The sequence below is a fragment of the Tamandua tetradactyla genome, chromosome 3 (genome assembly GCF_023851605.1).
Source record: "Tamandua tetradactyla isolate mTamTet1 chromosome 3, mTamTet1.pri, whole genome shotgun sequence".
NCBI lineage: Eukaryota > Metazoa > Chordata > Mammalia > Pilosa > Myrmecophagidae > Tamandua > Tamandua tetradactyla.
Window position 1 is genome coordinate 102,043,577 of NC_135329.1, and position 15,033 is coordinate 102,058,609.

Below are 15,033 nucleotides of genomic sequence, written 5' to 3' on the forward strand. Positions count from 1 at the left end.
GTATTTCCAAAATCCCCAGGAAATTCATGTATGCAGCACAATTAGAAACAAACAAAATATACAACAAATAGGGGGGTAGTTAAGTGATTTATGACATCATTATCACATGAGGCAGGGTTATGACTCAAACAATCGCTGTGATTATCTTCTATGTGCTTTACTCCCCACTACATTTTCATTGTCACCCCAAAGAAACCCCCTGATCTCACTAAGCAGAGACAAAACCCATAGAAATGATAACCAATGTGAAAAAAGATGAGTTTTTGCTGAGCCCACACTCTTCTTATTTTTCTTTATCAGCAGCCAAGATGAGAGAGACCAACACTGAACGAAAAGTGGGCAATCAGGAGGCTCTCCTGTAGCCTGCCTAGGATTAAGGGCTCCCTGGTACATAGTGTGACCAGAGTAACCCTGCAGCATAAAAGAGGACAGTAATCGGCTGGTTCGCTGGGTGACTCCACTACTTATATCTAGGGCTGCTGGACCAACAGTTATTACAAATGGGCTACTACACAACCATTAAAGTGCTGGTGTGAAACACATATCGTAATGTGGAAAGGTTCTACTGTGACATCATAAAACATTATGTTACAAAATGGGATATACTAGAAGATCCAATTAAATAGGAATGCGCATAAAGAGAGTGGTGATTTCTGGGTAACTGAACTAGCAGATAAATTCTGTAGTTTCCAATTCCTCTATTAATGGATATGCATTACTTATGAAATTCAAGTTTATATAAAAAGGTGAAAGGAAGTTGACTTGGGACCAAAGTACAGTTTATATGTGGCATGAGCTGCTTAATTCTGAAATTCTACTCTACATTTGAATCAATAGATTCAAATGATAATTTTCTCAGGGTCAAAATCTGTATCTTATTTCAGCTTTGTACTTCTTTATAGGGGTTGGGATGACATCATTTTGTAGCCTGAATATAGGTTAGTACGTGCCCTCCTTCCTGGAGTAATTAATATTAAAGTATTCCATTTTGGGTCTTGATTCTTGAAGGCAAGATTTAAGGAAGCGTGAGCTGTAGTGGACTCAGGAACAGTAACTAACAATGTTGATGGAATGATTTCCATGTACTTATGTGCCAGGCACCGTTCTAAGATCTTTACATGCTGTAGTTAATACTTGGAACAATTGTATGAAACAAGAACTCCTTTCGGTCCTATTTTACAGATGAGAAAGTTGAGGCAATCTATAGTGGCCTTTACAAGACTAGGCAGAAGAACTCCCAGTGTATTTCAATGCTTTGCTAAGAGTTTAGGAAGTAGCTGTTTTACAACCTTAATATATACCTTTTGATAACTCATTTATATGATATATACATTTACTCGCCAATTGTACATAATGTATGCTGTAAGTTTGCTTTTCTGTTATACTGAAAGGGGACTTGAAATGATAGTTCAGAGCCAAAGGCTCTTGGGCCCTTTAACTGCCAAGATGTGTGACATTTGGATCATCTTTTAACCTACTGGGTTGGCCACTTCATTTGTTACAAAAACTTGATGAAGTTTAGTAATGACATCTTCTCTCTCGAAAATTCATAACTCTGGCATTATTTTAGTTGCTGATTAACCTGAAGGACAAATATAAACTAGATAAATACAGGGCAGAATATTAATTAATATTTTTGGACTTAATTTGCTCCAAAGGAAGGCAACCATTGCAGGAGTCCCAGTGTCCACTTGCAGATCTAGGGCTTAAACAAACAATGCCCATGATCCTTTGGATGAGGAGATCTGAAATAAGAGCCTGCAACTCTCATTTCTTTTAATGTGTCACTGGGCTCCAAACCATGAGATTTCCCTCCAATAACTCTGTCACTTTGCTCTAAATCCCAATTACGTCATTTCTTAAATGTATTTCCTCTAGGGATCTCCCCCCTCTTCAGGGAGACCAATTTAAATCATCTTTAAATCATCACATTGAACAGTATCTACCAATGGCTGGAAGGGGAGCCAAGAAGTGTATTATAGCAAGTCTTAAAATGCTGTCCATGCCTTTTTAATTTTACCATAAAGTCAGAGACAGCTATTTTATCATGACGGATTTAATAAGTTTACCTTTTAAACTAATGGACTATAATGGGCTTTTTAGATTTTGCATGTAAAAATCCCTGGGTTGGGAAACTTTCAATTTCTCCTTAATAACTCATCACTATAAATCAGATTCTTTTAATATACTACACACCAAGATTGCAGAGAGCTTTGAAGGAACTTGTACCATTTTCTTCCTGATGTTTCAGCCACTAGGAAAGCCTGGTTTATTTCTGAAAGGTAGTACTCAAAGCAATTTCATTTTATTTTCCTACACAGAAGATATCAGATATTTAAGTACTCCCATAAAAGATCTACCCTTAGGTATTTCAGAGTGACCCATTTTCTTGAAGATTTCATTGGTTTCTCTCTTGCTAGAGAAGAATTTTCAAGAAAAATGGGTTTTAAGTCTGTCATGGTATATTTTATAATATAATATTGGTTTCTTTCATAGCCAGTAGTTAAATATTAATACTAAAACACGTTTATTGGATCATTTCCCTTCCAATTAAAATGTAGCACTAATAATGATAATGGTGATGCCATTATAACATCGATAATGATAATGGCAATCCTATCATAAAATAACAACATTGACTTATTTTTTGTCCTTCTCCAAAGCTTTGCATCTCTCTGGATTTCTGAAATAAGGAAGAAAAGGACAATAAAAGACAAGTTGATTCAAAGGTCAGTATAATGTAAATAACAACACCTTCTGAAGAGTCCAAGTTTAGAAAGGGCCATGAAAAGAAATTGCTTCCTGAATATTATGCAGTTAATCATAGTCCAGTGAAAGGTCTACACAATGCTAAATATTAGGATGAAAACACAACAAAGTTTTCACAAATTCATGTTTTCAAACATACTATATCAAACAAAACCAAGATCATCCCTATTAATTCCAGAGAGTTGGCACCATTTTAAGTCATTAATGGCCATCATTAACTACCTTAATGAATAAAGGATCTACTGGTTTCATTTCCCAGACCTCTAACTTCAAGTCAAAGGAGGAAATGGAAACCATCTGGCTTCCTTTATATAAACTTGGCCAATAAGGCAGTTTAATGGCAAAATGGATTTGCAAAGACAAGAGAAGAAGCTGATGTGCATGCCTGACTGGACTGTTGCTATACCCTTCCTAGTCTGGGGGATGGAGAAAGGAGAGAGAATTGCATTCTAGGACAGCACTCCAGGATGGTGGGAAAATTCATCAATTCAGTGAAAGACTTATCGATCAACCAGTGACACTGAGAAACAGAGATTATAACATGGCACAAAACCACAGGGCATGGAGGAGCAGAGCCCCGGCAGAGAATGCTTCTGTCTGTCCTGCTCTGAATGTGTGTTCTGCAGAGGGGGACACAGCTCACAGAGTCTGGGCTCCTGGAGAGAAGGTCAGTGGGCTGATTCACTGAACACACATCATGCAAACTGGCTAAACATGGTCAAGTCAGGAAATTAATGTAAATACCAATCATAAAATTAAGTATACAACATTTGATGCCAAATCACCAAGGATAGCATAGCTTCAGTAAACAGGTATCCTCAGCTTTAAAGAAATCAAATCAGAGTCAGCAGACAGGAAGGGAGAGACCAAGGACAGGAGAGAGGAAAGAGAGAAAGAAATGGAAAGGGAAAAAAAAAAACATAAATGGAGGAAAAGGAAAGAAATAAAAGGAAGGAAGAAAGAAGATGTGATCTCTGTCAGACTTCTTGTATACACATTACAGTACAGTGAATCATCTTTAGGGAAATATTAGGGTTTATGTGAGACATAGAAATATACCTCAAAATTACTGGAAAGACCCAGATTCTCATTTATCTCCATGCAGCTCCATCATGGCCAGGAAGCACCTGGGAAGTTCTGAAGAGTTCCCTAAGTGCTTCTGTCTCTCCATCTTATGTACCAAAGGGCAAGAAAAGTGCTCTGAGTTCTGGGTGCCAACAATGGGTGCAGTGCATATTGGTGGAATTAATTACTTGCCATCCAAGTAGTAAGTGCATGGGTCCTTGCCCACTGCCTGCATACCTTGCTGTACTCAGGTATGTGTTCCACCATGGCCACTCCTCTTAGTATATTTGGGCTTTTTGCTCTTTTTTTTTTTTTTTTTCAATTACATTCCTGATGTTTAGTTGTGGGAGGAAGCCTTGTGTGGTGTATCAATGTCGGCTCTGAAGTCAGACAGTTTATAGCCCACATTCACCACTTTTCAGCTGTGTGACCTTGGGTAGGTCACTTATCCTCCATCTGGGGCTTTGTTTTTCATAGGTAGGAATAACACCATAAACCTCAGAGTAGGGGGTTAATGCCAATTTTGCTCTCATATGCTAGAACCGTTCCCAAATAATCTTCCTATAGAGGAGTAGCACTGCAAAATTTAGGCACATAATAAAAGAACTCCTTTAGATTCCAGAGCTTCTATCTCTCTAAAAAAGGGATGGGGGAGAAGGCAAATGGCAGGGCTGGAGACTGAGAGATACCTTTAAAAAAATCAGTGGTTGCCATGATGACTATATTGAGTTTCCACAGCAGAGAACCTGGTTCTAGGGTCAATGTTCCATTGAGAGCTGAGTATTGGCTGAACCCTTCCTAAGGAAGAACTAGGATGTCCATTGAGATTTGGGCTCTTCTAGAACCTGTATTTTTTCCTTCTCTATTCTTCTTTTTAAGAATTTATTAGGTAGTGGTCACTCCTGATTGAGATCTTCCTCATGCCATGTAGGCCTCATAAGTCATATATGATATATTTGAATTATACAGTTATATATACAACACATGTATAGATACAGACATCTCTATCTCTATCTATCTATCTACATACGTATATACGTTTCATTAATTCCCAGCCCAGCAGTATAGAATCCAAGATAAAAAGTCCATCCTTAGCTGGAAACACATTTACTGAAATATACAGAATTCCAGAAGGAGTCTTCTTGTTCTTAAGTACTTTCTCTGACTTTTCTCAACCTCACAAAAGGCTTTAACTGTCCTTCTCAGGTTGAGGACTCCCCAGAGAAACCTCAGGTATGGAAATGAACTGTTTATCTGTCTCCCTACCCTCCTCTGGTAGAGAAGCCAGAAACCAGGGCGTAATTCTAGATTCTCTCTTCTCATTCAACCCCCCATCTAATCAGGGCACAAACTCTGTAGGTTCTGTGTGTCCCCCCACTCCACTGGCCCTGAAACTACTCATCACTTTACTGTATGATAAACTGATTTCTCAGGTCCCAAGACATTGCACAGTACCCCCAAAACAAATATTTACTGAGTTGCCCACTAGGTGATAGCAATATGTAAGTTAATAAGCCAGAGTCCCTACCCTCATGATGTGCCCATATGATTCAAATAAGTAAAGAAGCCACCATGATACTGGTATGGTGGTAAAGGATATGGTGGTTTGGACATGCACAGGCAGTGCCTTCCCTAGTCTTGGGCCATCATGGGAAGTCTCCTGGAGGAAGTAGCAACTAATCTGCAGCTAAAGGTTGAGCAGGTATTAGCCAGTTACAGAGGTATTTGATATTTCCTGGGCCAATATCTATCTCTCACTCCACCCCTTGACTTTCTAGGAATCTCTTCCTCTACTCCTCAACTCTGCTCTTGTGGTTAGAAGAAGCTAACTCTAACATGGCGCCCCTCCTTAACTTTCAGGATGAGAATGTGACATAGACCTAGTCACTCCAAATATTCCATTTCCATGGCATCATTGACTGTTTCAGAGGGAGGCCCATGATTCAACCAGATTCAACTGAAGCAATATCAGGGCTTTTACTGTGAAGTGTCCACTTTCCATTGATGTGGCTGAGAGACCAAACTGTAGGCCTAGAAATACTGGCCATTATTTTGCCTCCATGTAATGAGAGCCTACTTGAGAAGAGAGTGAAGAGATGGATAGTGAGCCCACACTTTGTCTGAGCTCATGAATATAGCTATGCAGCTTGTGAATATTTCCCAGCAAATATATTCCCCTTACAGTGTAATCCAGTTTGAGTTGGGTTCTCTGCCATCTGCAACTAAGAGAGTTGCACCCAAGGAGGGATACCACATGGTCTTCTGGGTAGAGGGAGCCATATGTGCCAAAGCTCAGAGGCCAGAAAACCATGGCCCATTCTGTGAAGTGCACACAGGTAAGACCAGGAGAAGGTATGAGGAGAAACTTGGAGAAGAGCTGGAAAGGTTAAGAGCCCTCTTTGTCTAACCCAATGTCACTCTGCCAAAGCCACTGTCATGAAATGCAAATTTGACTCTGTGATTCCTCTTCCCTGCTAAAACTCTTCAATGAAACCCCAAAGTTTTAGGATAAAGTTCAAACCCAGCAGCTGGACACCCAAGACTCTTGATGACCTGACTCTTCTCCTCTCTTGACTTTCCCCCACCTCTCGCATGGGCATCAGAACTCTTGCTAAATTCAACCATCTGTGTAATTTTTCCAACATGCCATGATGTTTCATGCCTTTGTGCTTACAGGCTGCATGCACTACACCATTTAATTATTTTGATGGTACAAATGCAGAAAAGAAGTATAGAGCAGTTAAGAAACATCCAAAGTTACAAAGTTAGTAAGAAGGAGATCTGGAGGATCACACATATCCGATACCAAAGCCGTCTCTCCTTGGACCCACTCATCCCAGTTCTCTTGCTCTCTGTTCTATGAATCTTTGTATCTTACAGCCAGGTCTTTGAATGGAATAAATAAAATTGTAAAAGTAGGTGCTGGAAGAATGTTCATTCATCAGATTATAATATCTTTGCAACCAAAATGAACACAACTGCATTTTATTCATTTAGTTCACACACATTTTCTGAGCATCTCCTTTGTGCAAACGGATGGTGCTGCAGAGGTGAGTGAAGCTAGCCAACATTCTTGCCTTTATGATGCTTACACTAAAGTAAGTTACTCCTCAGCATGACTGTACTTGGTGTTTTCTGGACCACTGACAATTAAGGCCTTTTTGCTTTCTTACGCACGTGGAACCCCATCATTGCTGCTGGTGGGGAAATATCATCTGCTGCATTACTTTCAACAGCTACCCATGTGTTACAGCAGAGATTAACGGATCAGCTAACTGGAAAAATGTAGAGAGTAGACGTGGGAAAAATTCAATGAAGAAAACAGTGCGCTGTGTCTTATACCTGGGGTCAGTTTGGTTACAGCTCCCTCAATGAGGCTCTGGATTACAAAACAGCCCACTTGCCAGAGGTCATGAATGGGGCAAAGCAGTGACATAATGACATACAGAATTTTCATTGCCTAATTTATACCCAATTTCTTACTAAAGTGAGCAGTGGTTTCTTAATGGCACCAATTCTGCAGAATCACCAAATAGGAATGTTTTCTTTTCTTCTAATTGGGGCAGAACTGACACCCAACAGGCTTTCTGTAGAAAATGAAAGATGTAAGAACTAAAAAAGAAAGAAACAAGGAATTCTCATCATAAATTGGGCCTCAAGAATTCAATGAAAATAAAAGGGCAGACTGATTTTGTTTTAAGGTCAAAGATTTTCAAGTTACCAGTATTGCTTTATAAATCCTATCTGGTAGAAAAAGTTAATAGGGTTATGATAGCAAAATAATTGTAATACAAAGTCAGAAAGGATTGCTGAGAAATGAAAAAATTAAAAGGAAAAACTGATATATATATATATAGGCTTTTTTGAGATTAGCCTATATAGGTTACTATAAGGATTAGGGAGAATAAAGTCATTATTTATAAGCTCTTAGAACAATGCTTATATATATATATATTTTATATATATATAAAATCTCTTTTGAACATAAAAACGTAGTATCAGTCCCTCCTCTCCCAACAACGTCTTCAGTCCCCTCTCTCCCAACAACATCTGGATGGGGCCTGACCAATTTGAGCTGAACGGTTTAGCCTGTTATCCTGGGTGAGAAGCAATTAAGGAGTAAAGGAATAGCAGTCAAGGAACAGAGGTCACGGTCGAGCAGCGCTGTACCATAACTGAGGGTGACTGCAGCTGGCTGTCCACCCAGGGTCTGCAGTGCCAAATGGTCAATGTGTCCAGAGAAGTCACTCTCAGGGAGGGGTTCTCCCCTGAAACCCAAGCAGGTGCTTCTGCTGGGCAGAAGCTTCTTCTGCTCTGACAATGCCATGTGAGGCAGGAGATATTCTGCACACAGCAAAAAGCTATTATGGCAACCAGGAAAAGGAGACTTCTTTTTCCTTCACAACTGCGCAGCCATCCAAAATGGACTCTGTTTTACTTGAGCTATATCTTGGCCCCATAAAAAGTTACAGGGTCTCAAAAAGCCTATGTTGCAGATTGGTGCCTGGATTCAACCATCCAGTCAGAAGTTAGGTGACTTAAAAAAGATTAAACAATTAAAAGGCCCCAAATCCAAACACTACAAAAATATAAAACTTTACTGGGAGGTCTCTCCTTTTGCATCATGAGTGTTAAACATGTTTATTCAATGGTTCACACTTAAAGTGCATGTCATATCTAAAATATTCTTAATTCTTTTAAAATGACATGAAATTTTGGCTTATCAATGCAGACTAATAAAGTACAATCAACAATAATTGGTGGCAGACAACTCCTAACAGCTAGTCGAGGTTAATTCTTTGGCACAAGTTAGATTATGAAAGGTTTAAATGACAACTAATTGCAAAGCCTTCCATATACATCAGAGATTTTGTTTGACTCAGCTTAGTAATTATCTGAGTGTCAACCAGAGAGACTTAAAAGGTTGCCAAACCATGGTAAATTACTGGGACCTAGAGAGGTATGCCCTAAACTGAAGAATTAACATGAAAAAGAAGCATAATGAAATAGAGAGTTAAAATTGTGAAATTGGGGTGGTGCCACAGTGGCTCAGTGGCAGAATTCTTGCCTGCCATGATGGAGACCTGAGTTCAATTCCCGGAGCCTGCTCGTGTGGAAAAAAAAAAAAAATCATGAAATTGATCAGGACAGGCTGAAAAACAAGCTACAAGGGAAATGGACATTAAACAAAAGCAACGTAGGGGTAAGATAGCACCTTGAAATTCAGGATTATATGTTTTAAATCTCATATTCCCACAGAGACTAGCAGTGTTTTAGACACAGTGGTTGTTTGCTACCCTGGGGGGATAGTTCATTCTATTCTAAAGTCTTCTTGTACAGATGAGGAAGTGATTTTGCCAGCTGGGGGATAAAAAGCTCTGGAACTGAGATTTCCTAAGCATCAGGTGTTATGTTCATTTCATTACAGTAACTACTGTGCTTTAAAAAGAAAGAAGTGGCCTTTATCACTAAGAAGTAGGTCGCAGGGATTCATCAAAATAAGACCCCCTACTTCCTCTGCTCTTTTTCATGTACAAGGGGCAAAGCCATATTTTCATGGACTTTCCAGCATGTTGACGTGCAGCTGCTTTATTAGTTTTGTGTGTATATTTCTTATTTGCTTCTATGAGTACAAGCAAAATTTCTTATGGTTCCCTCACGCTTCTCTATATATGATCCATAATGCTATGCACACACTTTTTTGAGTGCAGTGGAAAGTAGCATAGGGTAGTGGTTTAAAAGTCAAACTACCTGGAAATCCAGTTTCAGCTTTGTCACTTATTAATCGACTGACCCGGAGTAAATTACTTAGTCTCTCTGTGCCTCAGCATCCCCATCTGTAAAATGGTTACTATAAGGATTAGGGAGAATAAAGTCATTATTTATAAGCTCTTAGAACAATGCCTAGCATATGGTAAGCATTATATAAGTTGAGTGTTAAAATGTTTGCTGAACAACCACACATTTCTTTGTGCTTATACTAATTAATATTAATCGATGACTTACGGATCTTCCCTAACCAAGACACAGTTTGAAGATTTGTTAAACTTTAAACAACGGTCACTCTTAATATTTGAGATAAACCAAATGATAAATAATAGTTATGACACAAATACCTATCTTGTAAAGTGCTTCATAATTATTTACCGCTTTGCTGGAAAATTCAAGTGGGCGAAGGGAGGAAGCAGGCTGTCATACTGACATCTAAACCTTATTAAAGTTTCATCTTCTTTTTAAAGTTCAGGTAGACAAATGAGTTGCCAGAGGAATTTCTTTTCCTCGGTAAGGCTTCTATAGAGGCATGAGAATATAACTGCTTAAGTAAATTAAATGAGATTTCCTAAATGACCAAGTGGCTAGTGGGGGAAAGGGGGAGAAGACGGAACCAGGCTATCAGGGTGGACGTGAGTTTCATTGTCTAAGAAGAAGTTGATACATTCTAGCATTTGGATTCTTATCAAAGGGGCATTTTATTTGAAATAAAAGTGTTATATGATCTTTTTGACTTAGGCATAACAAAGTAAAAGTGATTATTAATTTATTAAAAGGGGAAATGAGCAGTTGACAAAGTAAGTCAGGGAAAATTCTCTCCAAACTCAAGCTATCCCTTAAGTAATATATGAATGATTACTTGGCATGGAATGGGTGGCAAATAAAAAACAAAATTCCCATCTCTGCATGTATCTGCAGTGTTTCTTTGCCATTCTTCCCATCAGAATATGGAATCACTATCTCCATCCCTTGAATCTAGGCTGGTCTTGTGACCTTAAATTGTAGCATGAGTGATGCTGTGGCAGTTCCAAGCCAAAGACTCAATATGGCTTGTAGTGGTTGCACTTACTCTCATGGATCCCCATGTGAAGAAGCCTGCACTGGTCTACCGGAGGACAGAGGTCACTTGGAACAGAGGTCATCTACCCCCACTGAGACTCCACAGACCAACAGCCCAGAGTCAACACCAACCCCCAGATGCATGACTGAGGCCATCTCAAGTGAGTTCCCAGATGACTGTGGCCACAGGAGTGAACCCTTGGCAAGAGCAGCAGGAGAACCACATTGTTGACCCACAGAATTATAGTCCTTACACGTTTGGGTGGTTTGTTGCACAGCAATAGATGCAAATGTTCAACATGAAGTCACACTTAATATGCTGGTTTGAAATGATGTATGTACCCTAGAAAAGCCATGTTTGAATCCTAATCCCATTTTGTAAAGGCAGTCATTTCTTCTAATCCCTATTCATTACTGTATGCTTGAAACTGTAATTAGATCATCTCCCTGGAGATGTGATTTAATCAAGAGTGCTTGTTAAGCTGGATTAGGTAGAAGCATATCTCCACCCATTTGGGTGGGTCTTGCTGAGTTTCTGGAGTCCTATAAAAGAGGAAACATTTTGGAAAAGAGATTCAGAGAGAGCAGAGCAGAACAACATAGCCACAAGAAAGCAGAGTCCATCAACCAGTGACCTATGGAGATGAAAAAGGAAAATGCCTCTCAGGGAGCTTCAAGAAACAGGAAGCTAGGAGAAGAAGCTAGCAGATGATGTCGTGTTCACCATGTGCCCTTCCAGAGAGAGGAACCCTGACCGTGTTCATCATGTGCCTTTTCAGATGAGAGAGAAACTCTGACTGTGTTTGCCATGTGCCCTTCCACTTAAGGGAGAAACCTTGAACTTCATCGGCCTTCTTGAACAAAGGTATCTTTCCTTGGATGTCTCAGATTGGACATTTCTATAGACTTGTTTTAATTGGGACATTTTCTTGGCCTTAGAAATATAAACTAGCAACTTATTAAATTCCCCTTTTTAAAAGCCATTCCATTTCTGGTATATTGCATTCCAGGCAGCTAGCAAACTAGAACAACATACAACACTTCACTTGTTTCTAATCTATAGATGCTTGATGTAGAATATTTTCAAAGTTCGCAATTAAATTGGAGAATTCCTGGTTCTCTAGGCAGATGTGATTGGTTTTGCTTGGTGTGTATTACCTGATTTCACAAAAAAAAAAGGGTAAAAAAAATACAATATATTATTTACACTGTTTATATTTCAAAGCTTGAAAAGTATTTGGGGAGCACTTTTAATTATGGATACTTATGCAAACTGTTTTAAATGTTGCATCAAGGAAAAGGTATACAATGAGAAATTAACTCAAAGATGCCTCCTTTATTCAGTTGAACACGGTTCTCCAGAGCCTGGGAGCAAGGATATGTAGAGCTCTGTGGACACTTTCTCCATGGCGCTCAATCCACACTCCCTTCAATATCAGGGGTGAGCAGGTTTAAGGCAGTTTACCTCATTTCCTTTTGATTTCCTCTCTTCTACGCCACATCTTCTTCCTGTTGTTGGTTACTGTAACAGCTCTGCAATGTGTCTATGTGTCTACATTGTTTCTGAGAGTTTCTTTTATGTATGTTTCAGGTTAGGGTGAGCCACAAGGAAGATTCTTGGGAGACTGGAGGGTGAAAGTGAAGCAGTCGACATTTTATAGCTTACATGAACTGCTGCTGATTTGCTGATTCACCTCCTTGACATGAATGAAGCAGAAGTTGGGCCTGCAATTGGTATACCTTCCTCTGAACCCTTTTTCACCTTTTCCAACAACTGAGCTAGGAATATGAGTTTATTTCCATGACTAAGGGCCCCAGTTTTTGCAAGATACCTTATAATCAAGGTCCGGTTCACCAAGAACAGATACAAATTTCAGTTCATCCTCATGGGATCCCAGCTTATGCTCAGGGGTTCCAGCCTACTTGTGGTCTTCCCTTCCTGACTGCCTCTCCTGTGGACTTCAAGCTTCAGCGTCATATGCAGAGGCAACAGCCTTGGAGATGCCTAACCTGGCCCTGTAATTGCAGAAGTTAATTTTCCATCACACATCTCCCGACTGGTTCTACTTCTCTGCTTGAACTCTGACTGGTATAGTTGTTGTTTTGAGTATGACGACACTGACAAGGTTATCTCCAGTCAATTGGTTGGTAGATCCCAGAGATGTAGAGGGGAAGATCAAATGGCCCCAAGAGGTTAAGCAATGGCTTAGAATTTAGAAGCCACAGATAAGGAAGAGAAGGAGGGGAGACAGCACTTACCAAGCACATATCATGTGTAGGTTCCCAATGCTAAAATTTCATTTTATTCTACCAGAAACATATGAGATAGGTATTATTATTTCATCCCCATTTTAGAGTTGAGAAAGCTGAGATGCAGACAGATGAAATAACTTGCTACTAAATGGTAAAGCTGACATTTAAACTCAGGCACTCTGGCTCCAGAATCCGTATTCTCATATACAATTTCATGGTTTCAAATTCATCTATGTCTAATAATTTCCATCCCTTGGTTCTGCTTTTTAGAAATATTTCACAATAGAAAGAAGAGGATCTAGGCCATGATGGTATAGTCAGGAAGCTTTAGTCCTAGTTCTGATTTCATCACTACCTGGCTGTGTAGTCTTGGAGAGGCCATGCTACCTTCCTTATTTATAAAATAACTTTCATATTATTTTACAGCTATAAAAGGTCACAATTCTAGTTCTGAGAAATAGACCTTGGAGGAAAACTTCTATTAACAATAAAATCAGGTTAATAAAGCCTGAAGCTGTGTATTCAATTTCTTTGTATGTGCTTTTTTTTTTTGATATGTATCTCCCATATCAAAAATTACTCAGTATCTCTCTTTAACATTGGAACAGTGGTTTCCATCCTTTTCAGGTTGTGAGGACTCTATTAATCACTAAAAAAAGAGCTGGGGATATCCAATAAAGAAAAGTTACACTTTTGCTATAACTTGACTGAGAAAATGTATGATAAAAGGTCCTGCTACATTTATTAATGCTTTTATGTTAAATTGAATTTTATCATAACATCTGGAAACATTTTAAGAACAGTAGTAAATGTTCACTCTATAGGGAAAACTTCAGTTATTGACTTACTGAGAGTTCTTGTAGTACTTTTTTCTTATCCCTGGTTTTAAGCTTTGGCAAGCTCTTCACTGATTTAATATATTTTAATTATATTCAACTTGCTTTATAAGCATAACTATACTTACAAAATGCATGCTAAAATACAAGAATATATACTAAGAAGCAGAACAGTTTGCCACGTTTTATATGCCACAGTTTTATTCTCTATATGTATCTCTGTTGTTGCCTTTGTTACTGTTATTGATGTTTAATTTTGTTTTTGTTTATAAATTTGTAGATCCTTACTTAAGTATTATAAAAGTTTCTGATTTATAGCAATATCCTCTTCTTCTTTTTTTTAAATCTTCACCATAATTTTTTTAGCAAAAAAATTACCAATAATTATTTAAAAATAAATAAATAAATAAATAAAAGACGCACAGGCATCAAGTTACAGGGTAAGAGCAATTACAAAATTCAAAAATTTGAATAATCAGTCCAAGAAGCTAGGAGCTGGCCACTTTTACATGCCAGAGTCCAAATCAATAACATTTAGCATTTGGTCAAGTCTCTATTGAACCAAGGGATATCAAGTAAAATGGCACACTGGCACTCATCAGAAGGGTTCAGGTGACACTGCACTTGGAAATACAGCGGTTGCTAAACAGAGGGTGTCCATCAGGCAGACAACAGCTGTGCTAATTGTTTTTCCTGAATCTGAACAAAGAAGGAGTTGACTATACTAATACGAAAGAGATAGGCATATCCAACATTTATTATAATACTCCTAGGCCCATGTCCTGGAACTCATTGCTGAAGGAATGTACAACCAGGAAGGTCATACAGCCCATCCTTGGGAAGTTACTAGTTCATTCTTAGCCATCTCCTTAGGGCAACCTTGGGGAACTACTGAAAGGGCTGAAGAGTAGGTTAAAAGTAAATAAGCATAGTTCAATGCCATGAATTCTGCCCAATCTTTCTGGACCATCTTCTCATTCTACCCTTCACCCATAATTTTGAGGTGTACATCTCTCTCTCTCCCACTAGACTGTGACTAAGGGGGGGAACTGTGCCCCATTCATCAATCTATTCCTAGTTTCTAACACAGAGCCTAGCACATGGCAAGTGCTCAGTGAAGGGGGAATGGAATTAAATGAATCCTGTTAGCTTTTTTCTTGAGATCCAAATTCAAGGTAGGAGTCCAAGTAGAATGGTTTCCAAGTATGTGTGACAATTTTCAAACATTGGGTTTCTGTGCGATAGATTATAACTGCCTTTAAATGTCTCTAAAGAAAGG

At 38.9% G+C, this 15,033-nt stretch overlaps 1 protein-coding gene and 1 long non-coding RNA gene across 15 annotated transcripts in view; one reads left to right on the top strand and one right to left on the bottom strand.

Annotated features, from left to right (window-relative positions):
* NCKAP5 (NCK associated protein 5) overlaps positions 1 to 15,033 on the bottom strand; it is a 1,072,936-nt gene that overhangs the window by 274,658 nt on the left and 783,245 nt on the right. The gene's annotated exons all lie outside the window — the stretch shown is intronic.
* On the top strand, positions 598 to 13,382 carry LOC143677558 (uncharacterized). The gene is made up of 3 exons (XR_013172671.1): positions 598 to 657; positions 2,664 to 2,729; positions 12,257 to 13,382. It is a non-coding gene; the product is annotated as an uncharacterized LOC143677558 (long non-coding RNA).